The sequence below is a fragment of the Phasianus colchicus genome, chromosome 7 (assembly GCF_987193195.1).
Source record: "Phasianus colchicus chromosome 7, bPhaCol1.hap1.1, whole genome shotgun sequence".
NCBI classification, from domain to species: Eukaryota; Metazoa; Chordata; class Aves; order Galliformes; family Phasianidae; genus Phasianus; species Phasianus colchicus.
Genome location: NC_143442.1, coordinates 8,836,456 through 8,860,977, shown reverse-complemented (window position 1 = coordinate 8,860,977; position 24,522 = coordinate 8,836,456). Strand labels below are relative to the sequence as shown.

Below are 24,522 nucleotides of genomic sequence, written 5' to 3'. Positions count from 1 at the left end.
ATAAACTTGTTGGGATCTTATTGGAATGTGAGGGGACATTCTTATTCCTTAGAGTACAGACTGTAGATGATGAATTTTTACCTCCAAACTGTCTTGTCATATTTTCAGCTGTGGTTATAATTAATATTAGTGTTATACCTCAGTTTAGCACACATTCTGCAGTGTTGACTGGAGGCAGATTTGAGTGCTAATGTACAGTGAAGTCAATTTTAATGAAGCATTACAGTGATGTTTCCTGTCTATATGAATGTTTGAACTTTTCCTATCTTGCAAGTGTGGATGTCTTCTCGGTGGAGTACTTGAAATGCTGAAATCAGGTGCTACAAGTATGTCAGGTTAATATGTAAGATTGTCCGCATGAAGTTCCAAAGTTCTGCTAGCCCAGTATCCTATGTCTTAACAGCAGCCAACAGCAAATGCTTAGGAAACTTTCATCAAACAAGACAAACCTGTAGTGTACATTTCAAGAGGCATCAAAAAGCTGCAGTTCAGTGCCTGGCTCAACCTTAGGCAGCTCCCTGTGTTTAGCAGCCTCTGCATGTGTAGTAACTCTTTTTAAACATCTGTAAATTTAATTGAGCATAAAATCCTATGGCAAATTAATTGCAAATTGTTTGAAGATAGGAAGATGTTCCTTAATTCATTTTGAATTTTCTATCTAATGTCTTTGTGATGCACATAGAAAATGTGACGTTTTGTAGAAAAGTATAAATTAATCCCTTGTTTATATAACAACCAGAATTGGCCATCCTTATGGTAGAACAGTCAAGAGAGAATGAAACTTGTTCACTGAATGTTGCTTGCTTACTGGATAAGCTTGTGATACAGGAGATAGATATCTGGGACTTAGTCCTGCTTTTGGGAGGTGTTTTTGGTTCTCTGTAACATTTAAAAATGGAACAGATATTTTTATTGTGGTCATTTTCAGAGGAAAAAATTCAAAGAAAACAATATTTTAAAATGAGCCTGACCTGAGAGACCTAAATCGATATTGTAATCACCTTCCTCTTTCAGAGCACAATAATAAAATTGAGATTAAGCAGTAGTATGTGATTTTCATAGAGTGAAGCTAGCAACAGCATATGAAGACCTACCTTAATTCTGAATTTCTTTGATTTTTTTTTTTTTTTTTTTTTTTTACTGTGTGGTTTATAAATGTTTTGTTGTTCTCTTCAGTTCTTGAAATCTCCAGTATTACTTGCACGTAGGTGTTGGTGGGATTTTTTTCTCTTTAGAAATGCTTCGATATTTTCTGAGTCGTTCAGTAGTGAAGGATAAAGCATTGCTAAGAAGGATGTCCATACTTCAGTCATGACTAAGTATTGAGAGTTCTGAGTTGTTTCCAGTTGTCTGCTCTGGAACCAATACTAAAATATCTGCCAAGAGGTGCTCAGTTTAACTGCAGTGCTAAGCAGCTAATGTGCTGTAAGCATCAAACTGCTGCCACTGTACAGACACTTATGTGAATCTCTGCATGGCTCTGTATATGGCATATAAATGCCCTAATTACTCATTTGTTGTATACACAAAGACAACGTATAGAAAATGAGTGGCTATTGTGTATACTCAAATTTCTTATTTTTTTCTGGTATTTTTTTCCTTTATAAAGCCACTACAAATTTGATGCCTTCTTTAAGGAATATAAGATGAGATATCCAGAATTTCAAGTCCCATCTTATCCTTTTACAGATACCTCGTATGACATTACTGGAAATAGAGTAAATGAATTGATGACTTATTCTTAAATCTTATTCACAGATACTTAAATCTGCAAATTGAAGATAGCTCTTTCAATTTTTCTTCAGTTGCAAAATCACATTCCTGATAATCTACACATGAATTGTGAAAACACGAGGGCTACCCCAAAAGTAATGGCAAGGTAATGGCTGCTTTAGTGAGGACCTCATGTGGATTGACTGCAACAAGGGATCCTGGCAGAGAGGTAAATAGAACCAACCCCCAAAGCTGCAGTGCTTGGTCAGGGGTTGCAGCCTCTTAGAGCTCACCTGGACATCCTGAGGGGGGAAGGGGCAGTCTAGACTGACTGTGGGGATCTCTGGTATCTGGAGTTCCCCCTGGGTCCTGAGGGAGGAGAGAGCTGTCATGGGTGTGGGCATGTTTATGTGTGCTGAGGGAACTGACAGATGATTGCTGAGCTGCTCTCTGTCATCTTTGACAGGTCTTGGAGAACAGAAGAGGTGCCTGAAGATTGGAGGATAGCCAGTGTCACTTCAGAAAGGGCAAGGAGAAGGATCTGGGAAACTACAGGCCAGTCAGTCTCTCCTCTGTCCCTGGGAAAGTGACAGAATGGCTTGTTTTGGATGCACCTCCAAGGAATTGGAATAGAAGGAGTAGTCGGCATGGATTCGACAAGGGGAAATCATGCTCTACCAACCTTGTAGCCTTCTATGATGGCATCTCTGGCTGGGTAGATGGGGGGAGGGCTGTGGATATTGTCTGTGTTGATGTCAGCAAGGCTTTTGATTCTGTCTCCCACGTCATCCTGATAATGAAGCTGAGAAAGCGTGGGATAGGTGTACGGGCAGTGAGGTGGGTTGAGAACTTGCTGAGTTCAAAGGAATGGTGATCAGTGATGCAGAGTTCAGCTGCAGACCTGTGACTAGCAGTGTTCTCCCAGGGGTCTGATGGGTCTGGTCTTGTTCAATATCTTCATCGATGACCTTGATGAGGAGGTAGTGTCCACTCTCAGCAAGTATTCTGATGATGCAGAGCTGGGAGGAGTGGCTGACACCTGACAGCTGTGCTGCCATTCAGCAAGACCTGGACAGGCTGGAGAGCTGGGCAGTAAGAAACCAGAGGAGGTTTAACAAAAGTATGTGTAGAGTCCTGCACCTGGGAAGAAATAACTGCAATTATCAGTACAGGTTGTTGCATGACCTAGAGAGGAGCTCTGTGGAGAAGGACCTAGGGGTCCCGGTGGACCAAAGGTTGGCCATGAGCCAGCAGTATGTCCTTGTGGTCAAGAGTGATGATGGAATCCTGGGGTTCATTAAAAGGAGCATAGCCTGCATGTCAAGAGGTGATCCTCTCCCTCCACTCTGCCCTGGTGAGGCCTCCCCTGGAGTGGATAGGGGAAATAGCTGTTAACTGGAGCATAGGAAGTTCTGTGCCAGCATGTGAAAGATGGAGGGTGATGGAGCACTGGAACAGGCTAACCAGGGAGGTTGTGGACTGTCCTTTGGAGGTGTTACCTGTGCAGCCTGCTGTAGGAATCCTGCTTTGGCAGGGGGTTTGGACACAATCTCTAGAGGCCTCTTCTAACCCCTACATATTCTGTGATCGTAGACGTTAGGTGAGACAGTGATATTTGAATTGGCGTAAGGTGTAAGGCTGCTTCCCAGGGTAGGTTTGAAGTTTCTGAGACCAAATTGAGGTCACTTTGGATTTTGCAATAGAACCTATGTATCCAGTATTTTGCAACGTGTTTCTGTATGTGTATGTTAATAAAGTCTTCATGAGTTTGCATAATCTTCAGCAGACTCCTGTACTTGCAACCAATCAATATCAGCTTGAATAAAATCTGTCTATACTAATTCTGACATAAGGCTGTTTCACATTATCTACTTACTGCTGTTGAAGTATTATTGCTGAAGCTTAGACTTTTCTGCATTGCATTCCTTATCAACCAATTTGTCATTACAAATTAGTAAATTGATTGAGAACTGGCATGTTGTGGATACCTGTCATTGGCACAAACCACCACTTGCTGAGGTAATGCAGAAATTCTCCCTACTCAAATGTGTGAGATTGAGATGTGCTAGACCATGTAGCGTTTGTCTTGACAAACGTGACTTTGAATGCTAAGCAGAGGACCATGTAGCAATACAAAGAATCTCTGTATGGTGATGAAAAATCTCTTTCTGTGTTTTGACTGGACTGTATGCTGGCTGGGACCTGCTGGACTCTTTGGCATTTCTTCCATATTGCCTTCACGTGTGCAGTGGTAGTTATGGACCTACTAGATCGTCAAACAAGTAGAATTTTTATTTTAAAACTTGGATCTGATTTTCATTATAGATAATTTCCTCATTCTATGTATTGTGCAGCTCTCTTTTTTTTATTTCAGGACTAACTTGCAAAAGAAATTTATCTCAGTATGCTCTCAGGTCAGCACACAAGTGACATTAAAGACACAATATCTGTATTTTGAGTACATGCAGTATGCTGGATATATCCTTACTGCAACTTTTATCCTAAGAATCATTCAGATTTTCTCGGAGAGGAATGCCCTTAAAGCAGTGGTTTTAGAGTATACTGGTTTTGTACAGGCTGTTTACAATTTAGTAGTCTGCCAAAGAATTCTCAGGAAGTTTTAGTTTTTGTAATTTATCTCAGTGCCCTGCTATGATCTTGAATTGCAACTGATGAGTTACTGCTGTGCTGGTGCATATAGGTACTTTATTCAATCACTATGATTACTTTATGAAGTCCTTTAGACTTATAAATAATAAAAAATAATGAGATTTTTTTTGTTTGCAGATGCTGAAAACTACATAAGTTGCATGAGCACTAACAGTCATGTGTGACAGAATTAACATCTGTAGAAATTGCTTAGAGCTTCCTTGTATAGTTAAACCTTAAAATAGCTTTATTGTTGGAGAGGAAAAAAAAAAAGCAGGCAGAATACTACCTAATCTATCTTAGTTATTGTGCTTTTGTCAGTATGACTTGAATTGGATTCCTTTAGGATGAACTTGAGCTAGAAGGCACACTCTCAGGTCTCATCAGAGCATGAAGCAGTTAACTTTGGAGTAAATAATAATATTGCATTTTTCATTTCTGACTGTAATGCATAGCAGAATTGAAAAGCAAACAAGCAAAATCAAACAGCAGCAACAAAAAGACACCTGTACAATTGAATATAGGCATTGTCTAAAAGACATTGCTGGAGCTCTGAAACTAATCATTAGTGCAATAATCATTAAGATGTTATTCTTTCTTACAAACATCAAAGATAGAACTGTCTGCCAGGGTGTTGGGAACAATCAGGTGAAAGTGACCTTCTGTCTCAACCTGTGATCATCTTATTGGCAATGATAGCTAAGCACTTCAGTTTGTCATTTACTTTCTGTTATTCATTTAGCTGTAAGAAAGAAGAAACTGCAACTCTGATGTGACTTTTGACTCCAGATGTTAGAAAAACATCAGCAAATTGTTCCTGCCAAACATGGAGAGTCTTTGCTGTCAGAAGCTATAAAACATCTTAAGACAGACTCTTTAAACTCCATTGATTCCAATGGCAAATTTAAGAAGCCTGATTACACTGCCCTTATTACTTGACTCTTGCAAGCCAGACAGTTTACAGGAAAGGGACAAAGAAGAGGTCTAAAAGGATTATATCATTTTTTATTGCTCTTTTTTTATGCCTAAGGGAATACATCCTATCCTTAGCAAGACTTTATTATTCCGTGAAGGTTCATCTGAAGATGTACTTGTGTTGCACAACAGATAATAGCACTATGGTTTTGGGATGCCTGTTCTTCTTGCCCATGATTTAAGTGGTCTTAGGAGAAGGACAAATGTCTTGTGACACTTTGTATTTACTGAAAGCCTCCTTAAAGGTGAGTAACCCAGCTATTCTATTTCAGGGCACAAACAGCTTGAGCAGCAGGACTGGGTGAACCTTGTGAGGTTCAGCCAAGTCAAGTGCAAGGTTTTGGACCACGGTTGTGCTAACTCTTGCTACCATTATGTGCCAGGAGATGAAAGGATTGTGCACAGCCCTGTGAAAAGGATTTGGAGGTACTGCTGTATAGCAAGCTGAATGTGAGCCAGCAATGTGCCCTCACAGCCCAGAAAGCCAACTGTATCTTGGGCTGCATCAAAAGAAACATGGCCAGCAGGGCAAGGGAGGTGGTCCTGCCCTTCTGCACTGGTGAGACCTCACTTGGAGTTCTGCATCCAGACGTGGAATCTTTAGTGCAGGAGAGACATGAACCTGTTGAAGCACATCCAGAGAAGGACGACAGAAACAATCTGAGGGATGGAACACCTCTACTACAAGTGACAGGCTGAGAGAGCTGGGGCTGTTAAGAGAAAGCTCTCAGGTAACCTGATAGCAGCCTTTCAGTATCTAAAGTGGGACAAAGAGAAATAAGGGGACAGGCTCTTTAGTAGGGTCTGTTGTGATAGGAGAAGGGGAAATAGTTTGAAACTAACAGATGGATGTAGGTTGGATATAAGAAAAAGGTGTTTTAAAATTCGGGTGGTGAGGCACTGGAAGAGGTTATCCAGAGAGGTGGTGGATGTGCCCCATTCCTGGGGTCTTTCAGGGTCAGGCTGGACTGGGATCTGAGCAACCTAATCTAGCTGTAGATATCCCTGTTCATGGGATCCCTTAAAGATCTCCTCCAACTCAAATGATTCCCCTGGCAATCCATGCATTTGTCTTCCCAATGGTGTAATTAGCATAGATAATCATCCTCCAGAATAAGAGCTATGTTCTATTGGTTCTATTTCTCTACTTTTCCAGAGTTCAGATCTCTAGAGAAGAGCAAAAAATGAATAGGAAGAATGATAGGGTGACACTAGGAGGAGAAATTATTGCTGTTCCTCAGTATCAAAGTGTACATGAAAAGGGGTTAGTACAGTCTCTTCTTGTGACTTTCCCATAAAACTCTTCTACCTGAGCTCAAGTAGGTGTCATTGGACTATTGATACTACAGCTCTGAGAGAGGTTTCTCTGCTTTGAAGTGGAAATAAGGCTGGGGCATGCCTTTAACAAAGAGTATCTGTGGTAAGTAGGCAATGAATGCTACCAAAATATGTCTAAACAAACCTTTAAGAGCTAGGTTACTGATTAAGGCAGCAACATATTCTAAAAGTTTTGTGGGCAGGAGTTGATCTAACCTACATGACAGTTAAAGACTCGAATGGTCTTGAGTACTGTATATTCATCCAGAGTGGAAACAGACCTTGCTGGATAACCTGCTGGTGTCAGTGAGATCCATTTTAAGAACAGAATCATCTATATTTCTTCTTAATGTAAAGAACTGTACTAAAATATTAAACTTCTCATGCATACTGTACTAGAATATGTTCCTCTGTATATGCACCTTGGAGTGCTTGCCCCAAACTATCAATGGCAGTTAATTTGAATGCTAAAAGCATGCATAAACTTTGTCTGAACTTTCTCTCAGTGCCTAATCCAAGCCCAGCTGTGCTGGCCTGAGTCTGGGTGTTTACATACATTTTCCTATTCATCTAGCTGTCACTTTGTATCTTGAAAGTGTTTAACAGCAAATTCTGTGGACAACAAGAGTTACATTTTAGTATCTTTCCCCAAATTTGCCAGCCAGTGCATAATGTTCCAGTCCAACAAAAGTCTTTTGAATTCCATGCTATTCCAGAGGATTCTGCTTTTTTTTTTTTTTTTTTTAATCAAATTAAGACTGTAGAGTACTGTGATTTTTGCTGGCCCCTTGTTTTACTTAGGTTTGTAATTGCCCTTGAGCAGTGAAGGTCAGCATATTTGTTGGAACAATTCTTATTTTTCTTGAAAAAATAAAAGCATTTATGTGGATTTTGCATAGTAGTGGCATTGACAATGATGATTTTGTGATTTTTATATCCTCTGGGAGAATTGATATTGTCAGTGAAAACCTGCTCAGTGTTGCAGTTTGCAGGTAAAATGACAGGAGGGTGATGCTCATTGGGCATAAAGGATGCTGATGTATTCGCACAACATTCTTTTGAAAATAATATAAGAATTGCCATGTGCTAAGCTTTAGAAATGCACAACATCCTTTATCTTAAGTTGGATAACATGGCCTAACAAAACTTGTTTACAGTTTTGTAGGCATCAAATCCGGAGATGTTTCTGCGTGTGTTTCTCTCTCTCAGGAGATAACTGTGCTACAATTTAGAAAACACCTACTACTTTGCAACTTTGGTTTGTTTGTACAAATTTGTACATTGCTTTTCCACCACGGATTTCAGTGGGTTTGGCTTTTGTAATATCACTTCTGAAATCATGCTCTGTGCTATAATGATAGACTCTGCTTAAAGGAAGAAAAACAGTTTGCATAGGGCAGGGAGCCTTATATACAGCCTATACTTTTAAATGGCACTTAAACATATATTTTTTTCTGTAAGCAGGTAAGCTATAGGATAAATTGTCAAGGAAGTTTCTATAATTTTTGACCTTAATGCAAGATAAGATCAAGGGATCAAGGTTAGGGGGAACCAAACAGGGCTTTGGGCCAAGGGAATCACTAGAGGCTTCAAACAGTTTGGTTAGCTGCCATTGATGCCAGGGTGCTTGCAGCTTTCAGTACGGCTTGGCCCTTATTCAGGAGGGTCAAGCAGCCTTTCATTTGGTGCTAGAGAGGCCTGTACATAAACACAGTGTACAGTGCAGTTCCCAGACAGATGCAGCAGTTTCAGCTGCGGCTCATGCTTGTTGTTGAGCAGGTGTCCCTGTCAAGGAAGAAGCTGTGACCCAAAAAGGGACCCAAAAGGGAAGACCAAGTGAAACGCGGCTCTGTTACTAATTGATGTGGGGCCCTAGTGACACAGAACTGAGAAAGGTCTGAATGCTTTCTTCACTCAGCTTTTTGCTTTGCAAGGCAGACCTCTAGAAATGATCTCAACAGCAGTAAATGGGGAAGAGAAAAAGTAAACCTCTTCCATATTTCTTTATAAACAGTGATGTTGCACTAGTAAAATGCTGTCTGTTGCAAGCCTTCCTTTACAACTTATTTCACAAACACAAAATAATGTTTAGCTGTTATGTATATACACTCTTGTCTCAAGCTGTGCAGAATTTCTGTGAATGTTTTCAGTTGGATATGAAATTAAGTACATGAGGAAAAATACACCGTACTGTATATATTACGTGTTATTGCCATGTGACAGATGGCAGCAGAAAAGCACTCTGACAAAATGGCACCTGACATCCAGAAAGTCTGTATGAAGCAAAGGTGTGTCACTGAATTCCTCTGTGTGGAGAAAATGGCACCCACTAGGCGCTTGTTGAATGCAACCAATGCAATGCTAAGTGGTGTGATTACAGAGGGGCAGTGTGCAGTGCATGCCAGCAGTGATGTCAGTGACTGTGGGTAACCTGTGCTGGCACAGATTTTGATGAGCACAACATGCAGTCTCATATTCATTGCCAACTATGCAAAAAGGCATAGCTAACGGTGGTGGCTATGTTGGAGAACGGTGCTATGCAGCTGAGGATTTGCCCTATCAAACAGAGTTACTGTGCTCATTTTACCTGTTGCAGTTTCCATGAAAATGAATAGGAGGCATTACTTTTACAGCAAATATATGTGGCCCGGGACAATTTGCCTTCACTCAGTGTGACCTAGGCAAACCAACAGGCTGGACAGTGGTGCTATACACAAGGTCCCTCAGGTCCTGGGTGCCTTTCTCCTTCAGGGTGTTCGGTTTGCCTGGGTTACATGCCAGGAAAAGATTCCCTGGAGGGAGCCTCTTACTCACAGCTGAGTCATGACTGCTGCTGCTACATTGTGTTTTGGCTTTGGTGGAAGCAAGGTATATTCTGTACTCTCCATTTTGTCTCTCCCATAGTCCTAGTTTGTAACATTGCTGCAATGAGAAAGAATGTAGCTGAGGACAGAAGGAAAGGAACTGAGCAAACTGCAGTGCATAGTAATGAGGTGAGCATTTGCAACCAGGGTGTGTCAATGAGTTACCAAATACAAGCAGCTCTACAAAACAAGAGTGGCCAGAATTGACAAATAAATGTTATCCTTCATACAGCAGCTGTCAGCTTCTTTCACCCTTTTCCCTTAGAAATGGTATTTCTGAGGGATTTTTGCTGTAGGGGCAGAGATGGAGGTGTCACTGGGAAGAATTCCTTAAAAAGATATAAATATATACTTTTAAATATGTTTGTGGACATGAGTAACTCAGGAAGGAACAGCTAATATGTATATGACTGTTAAAAGAAACACTGACATAAAAGGAAAGAGTTATGCACAGCCCTCTCTGCTGGGCTCCGGGGCTGCGAGCTGAGATCACCTGTGGGGGGGCTCTGCCCTGAGGGGGCGGCCGGCAACACCTGTGAGCGGGGCCGTGACCGACAGGTGACCCCGGCCGTGACCTTCAGATGACCCCGGCCCGGCCTCCCTTAGGAAGAAAGGGCGGGAACGTTGGGGGGGCTGGAGGGAGAGCGGCGGGAAGAAAAGCGCGGGAAGTCACAGCGGCGTTCAAGGCTCCTATTGGCTGGCGGGCTGCAGGGACAGCTATAAAAGGTGCGCGCACGGGTAAGTGAGTGAGACGTTCTCCACAGCGTGTGAGGAGAAGCGGGGTGCTGTGAGCGAAAGGCGATGACAACGATGGCGACGGCAAGCGGTCTCCAGAGCCGAGGTGCGGCGGGGCCGGGGTGCGACGGATCCGAGGCAAGGCGTGGCGGGGCTGGGGCCGAGGCGGGGTGGGGTGCGGGGCGGGGTGCGGCGCGGCGCGGGACGCCGCCGCTGCCGCGCGGGCTCCAACAGATGACAGCCGAAGCCGGGGCTGCCGCGCGGGCACCGGTAGCGGGCGGACCGAACCGGGGCTGGAGCCGCTCGTTGCGCTCCGATGGCGGGAGGAGGGAGCCGGGCCTGGAACCGCCTCTTATGCTCCGATGGCGGGCGGACGGAGCCGGGGCTCCGAGCGGGCTCCCAGAGGAGGGCGGAGGCGCGACAAGCGCAGTTGACGTGTGGAAGAAGACGCTCCGAGGCAACAGCGAGCGGCAATAATAAAGCAATAGAAACGGCTATCGCAGTGTTGAAACGTGCGGCTTTTTTTCTCTTCTCACCAAGAGGGTGCGCGGAATGGGCGAGGACACGAGAGTTGTACTGCACTGAAAAGGGGGAAGTAGTAAAGCAATGCTGTAGTGTTTAATACTATAAGACTGCTAAAGAAGCTCTATAGGAGGGAAAGGGGGGAAGCTAAGAGAAAAAACTATGCTTCAATGCCAAATTCTGTATTCTACTTCAAGATAATCCATGGGAGTAGATGGTACAAGTTGGAAATTTGTCTTGTAACTTCACACTGTGTTATTGCTATGAACTGGTGAATGACCAATGAAATGAATTCATATGAACCAGAATCTTAAATCAACGAGAAGAGGAGCGAGCTGGAAGAGGATGCCGAAGCGTGCAGATGCGGGGGGGAAGGAGAGAGGCACCCTGGGCAAAGCCCCAGTCCCGTTAGAGTTTGAGCGTTGCCGGTGCCTTGGGTGACCAGGCCGGCTTTGTGCTGGGCGACCTCCCTGTAAGCAGGGCTCGGGTCTTTGCTTTTGCTGTAGTTGGCCTTTTGCCTTGCTGCTCCTTTGGCTGCCTGGGGAGCGTGGCCCCCTGTAACGGAGGGCGAGAGCCACCTCTCCGCACCTGAGTGGGAAATGGAGCTCGCCGGACCCCGAGGCCACCCTGTAGGCAGGGTAGTGCTGTTTCCCCGCCCCTCTTCCTCCTCCGGCCCCTCGGCATCATTGCCTGGTGGTGGCCTGTCGATGCGACGGCCCCGTACTCGGGGTGTGCGTCATGGCATCTGACCTTTGGCTTTAGCTGGGAAGCCCCCTTGGCACGTTGAGGTCTGTGGCCTCCGTGCAGGCTAGGGACAGGTCACAGGCTCTTGTCTGTTGCTCGCGGTTGCGGGTTTATTCCCAGGGTTTGGCTGCGCTGCGTTGTCCTTCCCTTCTGGAAAGTCGCGCCTGTGTGCGCGCGTTCCCCTTCCTTTCCTTGTTTGTGTTTGTGGAGTGACGGAGCGACTGAGCTTTCCCTTTAGGCCCCCACAAAGATGGCTGCAGCTTAGCTTCGACTTCCCTGGGGGGAACGGAGGACTTTGGTGCACGCCGCAAAAGGGGTGTTCCCTCTTAGTCCCGCGAGCGCAGCGAGTGTCCTGTCTTCCTCCATATTATTTAGTGTTGATCAGAGCCACGTGGTAGTTCTGTGGCCGAGGCCGCCCTGTAGCCAGGGCTTGGGCCTGTCCTTGCGTGGGCGCCTGTTCCGCTGGCGGCGTGACAGCCCCGTACTCGGGGCGTGTGTCCCAAGCTGCGGAGCCCTCTGTCCCCCGAGCGGCCCGCCCGCCCTGTAATCAGGTGTGGGGAGGCTGCAGCATTGCAGCCGGCTGCTTTAGTCATCCAGCTGGTGGGAATGACCCCTCCCTGTCCCGTCAGAGGGTGCAGGTTGAGGTGCTCCTTTTGTGTGTGGGGTGACCTCCCCGCTCGGTGGGTCGAGGTTGCTCCCTGGGTTCCCAAAGACGAGAGTTTGGTGATGTTCTGCTGCTGCCGGGCGGGCCAGCCTGTAGCTCAGGCGTTGGCGGGAGCCTCGTGCTCCGCGGGGCTTCTTGGTGAGGGTGGGGTGTGGGGGTACCGTCCTGTAGGCAGGGCTGTGCGTGCCCCCCGTGTGTGCTTGGTGAGCTGGGTCCTGAGAGACCCCCTGTACTCAGGCGGGAATGTGGCCCTGGCCTTTCAGAGGCACGGGGCCGCGAGATGCGGGGTTGGGCTTGCGCCCTCCCTGGATTCGGGGCTGGGACCCCGACCGCGGCATTTGGCCGTGTCGCCCCGCTGCCTGGCGGCTGAGAGTCGCTCCCGCCGCTGGGGGGGAAACCGAGCTCTGTGGCTCCAGGGGTGTTGTCCACCCGCCTGTAATCAGGGTCTGGGTGCGCGAGCGTTTGTGCTCGGTTGGCAGCCTGTGTGGTGTGAGCGCCCCGTTAGCGGGGTGCGGGTCAAGGTGTCCCTGACTGGGAGAGAAGGAGCCTCCCTCGGCCGCTAGGGATGGGGGCTGCCCTGTAAGCCAGGGAGCAACAGTGCCCCGGAGTCCCAGGCCCTTTGCAATGGACGCAGTGGCTGGGGGTCCCCTGTAACCAGGGAAGCTGACTCTTTGGCCGCTGCTGTGTGCGTGCCCAGCTCCATTTGCCCAGTCTGCCCGCCTCTGTGATCCCCCGCAGCACCGGCTGGACGCGCGTCGTGCGTCAGTGAGGTGAGACAAGCTGCTCAAGGTTTTTTTACTTTTCGGGGCTGAACTCGGGGGGTGGGGGGGGGGGGTGCAAGGCCTTCCTTGGCTGGGCGGTGGTGTGCCGAGTTCCTTTGTGATGTTGGGTTTCCGTTTTTGTTCAGGTGGGGGGCTTGCCACTCCGCAGGTCTAATGGTGTCCCCGCTGATGTTTCAGGAGCTGCTGCAGAAGAAAGAAGAAGCGGCGTGGGAACGCGGGAGGCAGGAGCGAGCTGGAAGAGGATGCTGAAGCGTGCAGATGCGGGGGGGAAGGAGAGAGGCACCCTGGGCAAAGCCCCAGTCCCATTAGAGTTTGAGCGTTGCCGGTGCCTTGGGTGACCAGGCCGGCTTTGTGCTGGGCGACCTCCCTGTAAGCAGGGCTCGGGTCTTTGCTTTTGCTGTAGTTGGCCTTTTGCCTTGCTGCTCCTTTGGCTGCCTGGGGAGCGTGGCCCCCTGTAACGGAGGGCGAGAGCCACCTCTCCGCACCTGAGTGGGAAATGGAGCTCGCCGGACCCCGAGGCCACCCTGTAGGCAGGGTAGTGCTGTTTCCCCGCCCCTCTTCCTCCTCCGGCCCCTCGGCATCATTGCCTGGTGGTGGCCTGTCGATGCGACGGCCCCGTACTCGGGGTGTGCGTCATGGCATCTGACCTTTGGCTTTAGCTGGGAAGCCCCCTTGGCACGTTGAGGTCTGTGGCCTCCGTGCAGGCTAGGGACAGGTCACAGGCTCTTGTCTGTTGCTCGCGGTTGCGGGTTTATTCCCAGGGTTTGGCTGCGCTGCGTTGTCCTTCCCTTCTGGAAAGTCGCGCCTGTGTGTGCGCGTTCCCCTTCCTTTCCTTGTTTGTGTTTGTGGAGTGACGGAGCGACTGAGCTTTCCCTTTAGGCCCCCACAAAGATGGCTGCAGCTTAGCTTCGACTTCCCTGGGGGGAACGGAGGACTTTGGTGCACGCCGCAAAAGGGGTGTTCCCTCTTAGTCCCGCGAGCGCAGCGAGTGTCCTGTCTTCCTCCATATTATTTAGTGTTGATCAGAGCCACGTGGTAGTTCTGTGGCCGAGGCCGCCCTGTAGCCAGGGCTTGGGCCTGTCCTTGCGTGGGCGCCTGTTCCGCTGGCGGCGTGACAGCCCCGTACTCGGGGCGTGTGTCCCAAGCTGCGGAGCCCTCTGTCCCCCGAGCGGCCCGCCCGCCCTGTAATCAGGTGTGGGGAGGCTGCAGCATTGCAGCCGGCTGCTTTAGTCATCCAGCTGGTGGGAATGACCCCTCCCTGTCCCGTCAGAGGGTGCAGGTTGAGGTGCTCCTTTTGTGTGTGGGGTGACCTCCCCGCTCGGTGGGTCGAGGTTGCTCCCTGGGTTCCCAAAGACGAGAGTTTGGTGATGTTCTGCTGCTGCCAGGCGGGCCAGCCTGTAGCTCAGGCGTTGGCGGGAGCCTCGTGCTCCGCAGGGCTTCTTGGTGAGGGTGGGGTGTGGGGGTACCGTCCTGTAGGCAGGGCTGTGCGTGCCCCCCGTGTGTGCTTGGTGAGCTGGGTCCTGAGAGACCCCCTGTACTCAGGCGGGAATGTGGCCCTGGCCTTTCAGAGGCACGGGGCCGCGAGATGCGGGGTTGGGCTTGCGCCCTCCCTGGAATCGGGGCTGGGACCCCGACCGCGGCATTTGGCCGTGTCGCCCCGCTGCCTGGCGGCTGAGAGTCGCTCCCGCCGCTGGGGGGGAAACCGAGCTCTGTGGCTCCAGGGGTGTTGTCCACCCGCCTGTAATCAGGGTCTGGGTGCGCGAGCGTTTGTGCTCGGTTGGCAGCCTGTGTGGTGTGAGCGCCCCGTTAGCGGGGTGCGGGTCAAGGTGTCCCTGACTGGGAGAGAAGGAGCCTCCCTCGGCCGCTAGGGATGGGGGCTGCCCTGTAAGCCAGGGAGCAACAGTGCCCCGGAGTCCCAGGCCCTTTGCAATGGACGCAGTGGCTGGGGGTCCCCTGTAACCAGGGAAGCTGACTCTTTGGCCGCTGCTGTGTGCGTGCCCAGCTCCATTTGCCCAGTCTGCCCGCCTCTGTGATCCCCCGCAGCACCGGCTGGACGCGCGTCGCGCGTCAGTGAGGTGAGACAAGCTGCTCAAAGTTTTTTTACTTTTCGGGGCTGAACTCGGGGGGTGGCGGGGGGGTGCAAGGCCTTCCTTGGCTGGGCGGTGGTGTGCCGAGTTCCTTTGTGATGTTGGGTTTCCGTTTTTGTTCAGGTGGGGGGCTTGCCGCTCCGCAGGTCTAATGGTGTCCCCGCTGATGTTTCAGGAGCTGCTGCAGAAGAAAGAAGAAGAAGCGGCGTGGGAACGCGGGAGGCAGGAGCGAGCTGGAAGAGGATGCCGAAGCGTGCAGATGCGGGGGGGAAGGAGAGAGGCACCCTGGGCAAAGCCCCAGTCCCGTTAGAGTTTGAGCGTTGCCGGTGCCTTGGGTGACCAGGCCGGCTTTGTGCTGGGCGACCTCCCTGTAAGCAGGGCTCGGGTCTTTGCTTTTGCTGTAGTTGGCCTTTTGCCTTGCTGCTCCTTTGGCTGCCTGGGGAGCGTGGCCCCCTGTAACGGAGGGCGAGAGCCACCTCTCCGCACCTGAGTGGGAAATGGAGCTCGCCGGACCCCGAGGCCACCCTGTAGGCAGGGTAGTTCTGTGGCCGAGGCCGCCCTGTAGCCAGGGCTTGGGCCTGTCCTTGCGTGGGCGCCTGTTCCGCTGGCGGCGTGACAGCCCCGTACTCGGGGCGTGTGTCCCAAGCTGCGGAGCCCTCTGTCCCCCGAGCGGCCCGCCCGCCCTGTAATCAGGTGTGGGGAGGCTGCAGCATTGCAGCCGGCTGCTTTAGTCATCCAGCTGGTGGGAATGACCCCTCCCTGTCCCGTCAGAGGGTGCAGGTTGAGGTGCTCCTTTTGTGTGTGGGGTGACCTCCCCGCTCGGTGGGTCGAGGTTGCTCCCTGGGTTCCCAAAGACGAGAGTTTGGTGATGTTCTGCTGCTGCCGGGCGGGCCAGCCTGTAGCTCAGGCGTTGGCGGGAGCCTCGTGCTCCGCAGGGCTTCTTGGTGAGGGTGGGGTGTGGGGGTACCGTCCTGTAGGCAGGGCTGTGCGTGCCCCCCGTGTGTGCTTGGTGAGCTGGGTCCTGAGAGACCCCCTGTACTCAGGCGGGAATGTGGCCCTGGCCTTTCAGAGGCACGGGGCCGCGAGATGCGGGGTTGGGCTTGCGCCCTCCCTGGAATCGGGGCTGGGACCCCGACCGCGGCATTTGGCCGTGTCGCCCCGCTGCCTGGCGGCTGAGAGTCGCTCCCGCCGCTGGGGGGGAAACCGAGCTCTGTGGCTCCAGGGGTGTTGTCCACCCGCCTGTAATCAGGGTCTGGGTGCGCGAGCGTTTGTGCTCGGTTGGCAGCCTGTGTGGTGTGAGCGCCCCGTTAGCGGGGTGCGGGTCAAGGTGCCCCTGACTGGGAGAGAAGGAGCCTCCCTCGGCCGCTAGGGATGGGGGCTGCCCTGTAAGCCAGGGAGCAACAGTGCCCCGGAGTCCCAGGCCCTTTGCAATGGACGCAGTGGCTGGGGGTCCCCTGTAACCAGGGAAGCTGACTCTTTGGCCGCTGCTGTGTGCGTGCCCAGCTCCATTTGCCCAGTCTGCCCGCCTCTGTGATCCCCCGCAGCACCGGCTGGACGCACGTCGTGCGTCAGTGAGGTGAGACAAGCTGCTCAAGGTTTTTTTACTTTTCGGGGCTGAACTCGCGGGGTGGCGGGGGGGTGCAAGGCCTTCCTTGGCTGGGCGGTGGTGTGCCGAGTTCCTTTGTGATGTTGGGTTTCCGTTTTTGTTCAGGTGGGGGGCTTGCCGCTCCGCAGGTCTAATGGTGTCCCCGCTGATGTTTCAGGAGCTGCTGCAGAAGAAAGAAGAAGAAGCGGCGTGGGAACGCGGGAGGCAGGAGCGAGCTGGAAGAGGATGCCGAAGCGTGCAGATGCGGGGGGGAAGGAGAGAGGCACCCTGGGCAAAGCCCCAGTCCCATTAGAGTTTGAGCGTTGCCGGTGCCTTGGGTGACCAGGCCGGCTTTGTGCTGGGCGACCTCCCTGTAAGCAGGGCTCGGGTCTTTGCTTTTGCTGTAGTTGGCCTTTTGCCTTGCTGCTCCTTTGGCTGCCTGGGGAGCGTGGCCCCCTGTAACGGAGGGCGAGAGCCACCTCTCCGCACCTGAGTGGGAAATGGAGCTCGCCGGACCCCGAGGCCACCCTGTAGGCAGGGTAGTGCTGTTTCCCCGCCCCTCTTCCTCCTCCGGCCCCTCGGCATCGTTGCCTGGTGGTGGCCTGTCGATGCGACGGCCCCGTACTCGGGGTGTGCGTCATGGCATCTGACCTTTGGCTTTAGCTGGGAATCCCCCTTGGCACGTTGAGGTCTGTGGCCTCCGTGCAGGCTAGGGACAGGTCACAGGCTCTTGTCTGTTGCTCGCGGTTGCGGGTTTATTCCCAGGGTTTGGCTGCGCTGCGTTGTCCTTCCCTTCTGGAAAGTCGCGCCTGTGTGTGCGCGTTCCCCTTCCTTTCCTTGTTTGTGTTTGTGGAGTGACGGAGCGACTGAGCTTTCCCTTTAGGCCCCCACAAAGATGGCTGCAGCTTAGCTTCGACTTCCCTGGGGGGAACGGAGGACTTTGGTGCACGCCGCAAAAGGGGTGTTCCCTCTTAGTCCCGCGAGCGCAGCGAGTGTCCTGTCTTCCTCCATATTATTTAGTGTTGATCAGAGCCACGTGGTAGTTCTGTGGCCGAGGCCGCCCTGTAGCCAGGGCTTGGGCCTGTCCTTGCGTGGGCGCCTGTTCCGCTGGCGGCGTGACAGCCCCGTACTCGGGGCGTGTGTCCCAAGCTGCGGAGCCCTCTGTCCCCCGAGCGGCCCGCCCGCCCTGTAATCAGGTGTGGGGAGGCTGCAGCATTGCAGCCGGCTGCTTTAGTCATCCAGCTGGTGGGAATGACCCCTCCCTGTCCCGTCAGAGGGTGCAGGTTGAGGTGCTCCTTTTGTGTGTGGGGTGACCTCCCCGCTCGGTGGGTCGAGGTTGCTCCCTGGGTTCCCAAAGACGAGAGTTTGGTGATGTTCTGCTGCTGCCAGGCGGGCCAGCCTGTAGCTCAGGCGTTGGCGGGAGCCTCGTGCTCCGCAGGGCTTCTTGGTGAGGGTGGGGTGTGGGGGTACCGTCCTGTAGGCAGGGCTGTGCGTGCCCCCCGTGTGTGCTTGGTGAGCTGGGTCCTGAGAGACCCCCTGTACTCAGGCGGGAATGTGGCCCTGGCCTTTCAGAGGCACGGGGCCGCGAGATGCGGGGTTGGGCTTGCGCCCTCCCTGGAATCGGGGCTGGGACCCCGACCGCGGCATTTGGCCGTGTCGCCCCGCTGCCTGGCGGCTGAGAGTCGCTCCCGCCGCTGGGGGGGAAACCGAGCTCTGTGGCTCCAGGGGTGTTGTCCACCCGCCTGTAATCAGGGTCTGGGTGCGCGAGCGTTTGTGCTCGGTTGGCAGCCTGTGTGGTGTGAGCGCCCCGTTAGCGGGGTGCGGGTCAAGGTGTCCCTGACTGGGAGAGAAGGAGCCTCCCTCGGCCGCTAGGGATGGGGGCTGCCCTGTAAGCCAGGGAGCAACAGTGCCCCGGAGTCCCAGGCCCTTTGCAATGGACGCAGTGGCTGGGGGTCCCCTGTAACCAGGGAAGCTGACTCTTTGGCCGCTGCTGTGTGCGTGCCCAGCTCCATTTGCCCAGTCTGCCCGCCTCTGTGATCCCCCGCAGCACCGGCTGGACGCGCGTCGCGCGTCAGTGAGGTGAGACAAGCTGCTCAAAGTTTTTTTACTTTTCGGGGCTGAACTCGGGGGGTGGCGGGGGGGTGCAAGGCCTTCCTTGGCTGGGCGGTGGTGTGCCGAGTTCCTTTGTGATGTTGGGTTTCCGTTTTTGTTCAGGTGGGGGGCTTGCCGCTCCGCAGGTCTAATGGTGTCCCCGCTGATGTTTCAGGAGCTGCTGCAGAAGAAAGAAGAAGAAGCGGCGTGGGAACGCGGGAGGCAGGAGCGAGCTGGAAGAGGATGCCGAAGCGTGCAGATGCGGGGGGGAAGGAGAGAGGCACCCTGGGCAAAGCCCCAGTCCCGTTAGAGTTTGAGCGTTGCCGGTGCCTTGGGTGACCAGGCCGGCTTTGTGCTGGGCGACCTCCCTGTAAGCAGGGCTCGGGTCTTTGCTTTTGCTGTAGTTGGCCTTTTGCCTTGCTGCTCCTTTGGCTGCCTGGGGAGCGTGGCCCCCTGTAACGGAGGGCGAGAGCCACCTCTCCGCACCTGAGTGGGAAATGGAGCTCGCCGGACCCCGAGGCCACCCTGTAGGCAGGGTAGTTCTGTGGCCGAGGCCGCCCTGTAGCCAGGGCTTGGGCCTGTCCTTGCGTGGGCGCCTGTTCCGCTGGCGGCGTGACAGCCCCGTACTCGGGGCGTGTGTCCCAAGCTGCGGAGCCCTCTGTCCCCCGAGCGGCCCGCCCGCCCTGTAATCAGGTGTGGGGAGGCTGCAGCATTGCAGCCGGCTGCTTTAGTCATCCAGCTGGTGGGAATGACCCCTCCCTGTCCCGTCAGAGGGTGCAGGTTGAGGTGCTCCTTTTGTGTGTGGGGTGACCTCCCCGCTCGGTGGGTCGAGGTTGCTCCCTGGGTTCCCAAAGACGAGAGTTTGGTGATGTTCTGCTGCTGCCGGGCGGGCCAGCCTGTAGCTCAGGCGTTGGCGGGAGCCTCGTGCTCCGCGGGGCTTCTTGGTGAGGGTGGGGTGTGGGGGTACCGTCCTGTAGGCAGGGCTGTGCGTGCCCCCCGTGTGTGCTTGGTGAGCTGGGTCCTGAGAGACCCCCTGTACTCAGGCGGGAATGTGGCCCTGGCCTTTCAGAGGCACGGGGCCGCGAGATGCGGGGTTGGGCTTGCGCCCTCCCTGGAATCGGGGCTGGGACCCCGACCGCGGCATTTGGCCGTGTCGCCCCGCTGCCTGGCGGCTGAGAGTCGCTCCCGCCGCTGGGGGGGAAACCGAGCTCTGTGGCTCCAGGGGTGTTGTCCACCCGCCTGTAATCAGGGTCTGGGTGCGCGAGCGTTTGTGCTCGGTTGGCAGCCTGTGTGGTGTGAGCGCCCCGTTAGCGGGGTGCGGGTCAAGGTGCCCCTGACTGGGAGAGAAGGAGCCTCCCTCGGCCGCTAGGGATGGGGGCTGCCCTGTAAGCCAGGGAGCAACAGTGCCCCGGAGTCCCAGGCCCTTTGCAATGGACGCAGTGGCTGGGGGTCCCCTGTAACCAGGGAAGCTGACTCTTTGGCCGCTGCTGTGTGCGTGCCCAGCTCCATTTGCCCAGTCTGCCCGCCTCTGTGATCCCCCGCAGCACCGGCTGGACGCACGTCGTGCGTCAGTGAGGTGAGACAAGCTGCTCAAGGTTTTTTTACTTTTCGGGGCTGAACTCGGGGGGTGGCGGGGGGGTGCAAGGCCTTCCTTGGCTGGGCGGTGGTGTGCCGAGTTCCTTTGTGATGTTGGGTTTCCGTTTTTGTTCAGGTGGGGGGCTTGCCGCTCCGCAGGTCTAATGGTGTCCCCGCTGATGTTTCAGGAGCTGCTGCAGAAGAAAGAAGAAGAAGCGGCGTGGGAACGCGGGAGGCAGGAGCGAGCTGGAAGAGGATGCCGAAGCGTGCAGATGCGGGGGGGAAGGAGAGAGGCACCCTGGGCAAAGCCCCAGTCCCGTTAGAGTTTGAGCGTTGCCGGTGCCTTGGGTGACCAGGCCGGCTTTGTGCTGGGCGACCTCCCTGTAAGCAGGGCTCGGGTCTTTGCTTTTGCTGTAGTTGGCCTTTTGCCTTGCTGCTCCTTTGGCTGCCTGGGGAGCGTGGCCCCCTGTAACGGAGGGCGAGAGCCACCTCTCCGCACCTGAGTGGGAAATGGAGCTCGCCGGACCCCGAGGCCACCCTGTAGGCAGGGTAGTGCTGTTTCCCCGCCCCTCTTCCTCCTCCGGCCCCTCGGCATCGTTGCCTGGTGGTGGCCTGTCGATGCGACGGCCCTGTACTCGGGGTGTGCGTCATGGCATCTGACCTTTGGCTTTAGCTGGGAATCCCCCTTGGCACGTTGAGGTCTGTGGCCTCCGTGCAGGCTAGGGACAGGTCACAGGCTCTTGTCTGTTGCTCGCGGTTGCGGGTTTATTCCCAGGGTTTGGCTGCGCTGCGTTGTCCTTCCCTTCTGGAAAGTCGCGCCTGTGTGTGCGCGTTCCCCTTCCTTTCCTTGTTTGTGTTTGTGGAGTGACGGAGCGACTGAGCTTTCCCTTTAGGCCCCCACAAAGATGGCTGCAGCTTAGCTTCGACTTCCCTGGGGGGAACGGAGGACTTTGGTGCACGCCGCAAAAGGGGTGTTCCCTCTTAGTCCCGCGAGCGCAGCGAGTGTCCTGTCTTCCTCCATATTATTTAGTGTTGATCAGAGCCACGTGGTAGTTCTGTGGCCGAGGCCGCCCTGTAGCCAGGGCTTGGGCCTGTCCTTGCGTGGGCGCCTGTTCCGCTGGCGGCGTGACAGCCCCGTACTCGGGGCGTGTGTCCCAAGCTGCGGAGCCCTCTGTCCCCCGAGCGGCCCGCCCGCCCTGTAATCAGGTGTGGGGAGGCTGCAGCATTGCAGCCGGCTGCTTTAGTCATCCAGCTGGTGGGAATGACCCCTCCCTGTCCCGTCAGAGGGTGCAGGTTGAGGTGCTCCTTTTGTGTGTGGGGTGACCTCCCCGCTCGGTGGGTCGAGGTTGCTCCCTGGGTTCCCAAAGACGAGAGTTTGGTGATGTTCTGCTGCTGCCGGGCGGGCCAGCCTGTAGCTCAGGCGTTGGCGGGAGCCTCGTGCTCCGCGGGGCTTCTTGGTGAGGGTGGGGTGTGGGGGTACCGTCCTGTAGGCAGGGCTGTGCGTGCCCCCCGTGTGTGCTTGGTGAGCTGGGTCCTGAGAGACCCCCTGTACTCAGGCGGGAATGTGGCCCTGGCCTTTCAGAGGCACGGGGCCGCGAGATGCGAGGTTGGGCTTGCGCCCTCCCTGGAATCGGGGCTGGGACCCCGACCGCGGCATTTGGCCGTGTCGCCCCGCTGCCTGGCGGCTGAGAGTCGCTCCTGCCGCTGGGGGGGAAACCGAGCTCTGTGGCTCCAGGGGTGTTGTCCACCCGCCTGTAATCAGGGTCTGGGTGCGCGAGCGTTTGTGCTCGGTTGGCAGCCTGTGTGGTGTGAGCGCCCCGTTAGCGGGGTGCGGGTCAAGGTGTCCCTGACTGGGAGAGAAGGAGCCTCCCTCGGCCGCTAGGGATGGGGGCTGCCCTGTAAGCCAGGGAGCAACAGTGCCCCGGAGTCCCAGGCCCTTTGCAATGGACGCAGTGGCTGGGGGTCCCCTGTAAGCAGGGAAGCTGACTCTTTGGCCGCTGCTGTGTGCGTGCCCAGCTCCATTTGCCCAGTCTGCCCGCCTCTGTGATCCCCCGCAGCACCGGCTGGACGCGCGTCGTGCGTCAGTGAGGTGAGACAAGCTGCTCAAAGTTTTTTTACTTTTCGGGGCTGAACTTGGGGGGTGGGGGGGGGGGGTGCAAGGCCTTCCTTGGCTGGGCGGTGGTGTGCCGAGTTCCTTTGTGATGTTGGGTTTCCGTTTTTGTTCAGGTGGGGGGCTTGCCGCTCCGCAGGTCTAATGGTGTCCCCGCTGATGTTTCAGGAGCTGCTGCAGAAGAAAGAAGAAGAAGCGGCGTGGGAACGCGGGAGGCAGGAGCGAGCTGGAAGAGGATGCCGAAGCGTGCAGATGCGGGGGGGAAGGAGAGAGGCACCCTGGGCAAAGCCCCAGTCCCGTTAGAGTTTGAGCGTTGCCGGTGCCTTGGGTGACCAGGCCGGCTTTGTGCTGGGCGACCTCCCTGTAAGCAGGGCTCGGGTCTTTGCTTTTGCTGTAGTTGGCCTTTTGCCTTGCTGCTCCTTTGGCTGCCTGGGGAGCGTGGCCCCCTGTAACGGAGGGCGAGAGCCACCTCTCCGCACCTGAGTGGGAAATGGAGCTCGCCGGACCCCGAGGCCACCCTGTAGGCAGGGTAGTTCTGTGGCCGAGGCCGCCCTGTAGCCAGGGCTTGGGCCTGTCCTTGCGTGGGCGCCTGTTCCGCCGGCCGGCGTGACAGCCCCGTACTCGGGGCGTGTGTCCCAAGCTGCGGAGCCCTCTGTCCCCCGAGCGGCCCGCCCGCCCTGTAATCAGGTGTGGGGAGGCTGCAGCATTGCAGCCGGCTGCTTTAGTCATCCAGCTGGTGGGAATGACCCCTCCCTGTCCCGTCAGAGGGTGCAGGTTGAGGTGCTCCTTTTGTGTGTGGGGTGACCTCCCCGCTCGGTGGGTCGAGGTTGCTCCCTGGGTTCCCAAAGACGAGAGTTTGGTGATGTTCTGCTGCTGCCGGGCGGGCCAGCCTGTAGCTCAGGCGTTGGCGGGAGCCTCGTGCTCCGCGGGGCTTCTTGGTGAGGGTGGGGTGTGGGGGTACCGTCCTGTAGGCAGGGCTGTGCGTGCCCCCCGTGTGTGCTTGGTGAGCTGGGTCCTGAGAGACCCCCTGTACTCAGGCGGGAACGTGGCCCTGGCCTTTCAGAGGCACGGGGCCGCGAGATGCGGGGTTGGGCTTGCGCCCTCCCTGGAATCGGGGCTGGGACCCCGACCGCGGCATTTGGCCGTGTCGCCCCGCTGCCTGGCGGCTGAGAGTCGCTCCCGCCGCTGGGGGGGAAACCGAGCTCTGTGGCTCCAGGGGTGTTGTCCACCCGCCTGTAATCAGGGTCTGGGTGCGCGAGCGTTTGTGCTCGGTTGGCAGCCTGTGTGGTGTGAGCGCCCCGTTAGCGGGGTGCGGGTCAAGGTGTCCCTGACTGGGAGAGAAGGAGCCTCCCTCGGCCGCTAGGGATGGGGGCTGCCCTGTAAGCCAGGGAGCAACAGTGCCCCGGAGTCCCAGGCCCTTTGCAATGGACGCAGTGGCTGGGGGTCCCCTGTAACCAGGGAAGCTGACTCTTTGGCCGCTGCTGTGTGCGTGCCCAGCTCCATTTGCCCAGTCTGCCCGCCTCTGTGATCCCCCGCAGCACCGGCTGGACGCGCGTCGTGCGTCAGTGAGGTGAGACAAGCTGCTCAAAGTTTTTTTACTTTTCGGGGCTGAACTCGGGGGGTGGCGGGGGGGTGCAAGGCCTTCCTTGGCTGGGCGGTGGTGTGCCGAGTTCCTTTGTGATGTTGGGTTTCCGTTTTTGTTCAGGTGGGGGGCTTGCCGCTCCGCAGGTCTAATGGTGTCCCCGCTGATGTTTCAGGAGCTGCTGCAGAAGAAAGAAGAAGAAGCGGCGTGGGAACGCGGGAGGCAGGAGCGAGCTGGAAGAGGATGCCGAAGCGTGCAGATGCGGGGGGGAAGGAGAGAGGCACCCTGGGCAAAGCCCCAGTCCCGTTAGAGTTTGAGCGTTGCCGGTGCCTTGGGTGACCAGGCCGGCTTTGTGCTGGGCGACCTCCCTGTAAGCAGGGCTCGGGTCTTTGCTTTTGCTGTAGTTGGCCTTTTGCCTTGCTGCTCCTTTGGCTGCCTGGGGAGCGTGGCCCCCTGTAACGGAGGGCGAGAGCCACCTCTCCGCACCTGAGTGGGAAATGGAGCTCGCCGGACCCCGAGGCCACCCT

The 24,522-nt window shown here is 54.7% G+C and overlaps 2 long non-coding RNA genes across 2 annotated transcripts; both read left to right on the top strand.

Annotated features, from left to right (window-relative positions):
• The first annotated feature begins 11,207 nt into the window (after nt 1–11,207).
• Nucleotides 11,208–15,314, top strand: LOC149917214 (uncharacterized). Its single transcript, XR_016468159.1, has 3 exons — nt 11,208–12,953; nt 13,143–15,040; nt 15,228–15,314. It is a non-coding gene; the product is annotated as an uncharacterized LOC149917214 (long non-coding RNA).
• Nucleotides 15,315–15,382: 68 nt separating this feature from the next.
• LOC149917213 (uncharacterized) lies at nt 15,383–18,990 on the top strand. The gene is made up of 3 exons (XR_016468160.1): nt 15,383–16,628; nt 16,816–18,716; nt 18,904–18,990. It is a non-coding gene; the product is annotated as an uncharacterized LOC149917213 (long non-coding RNA).
• Nucleotides 18,991–24,522: the final 5,532 nt, after the last annotated feature.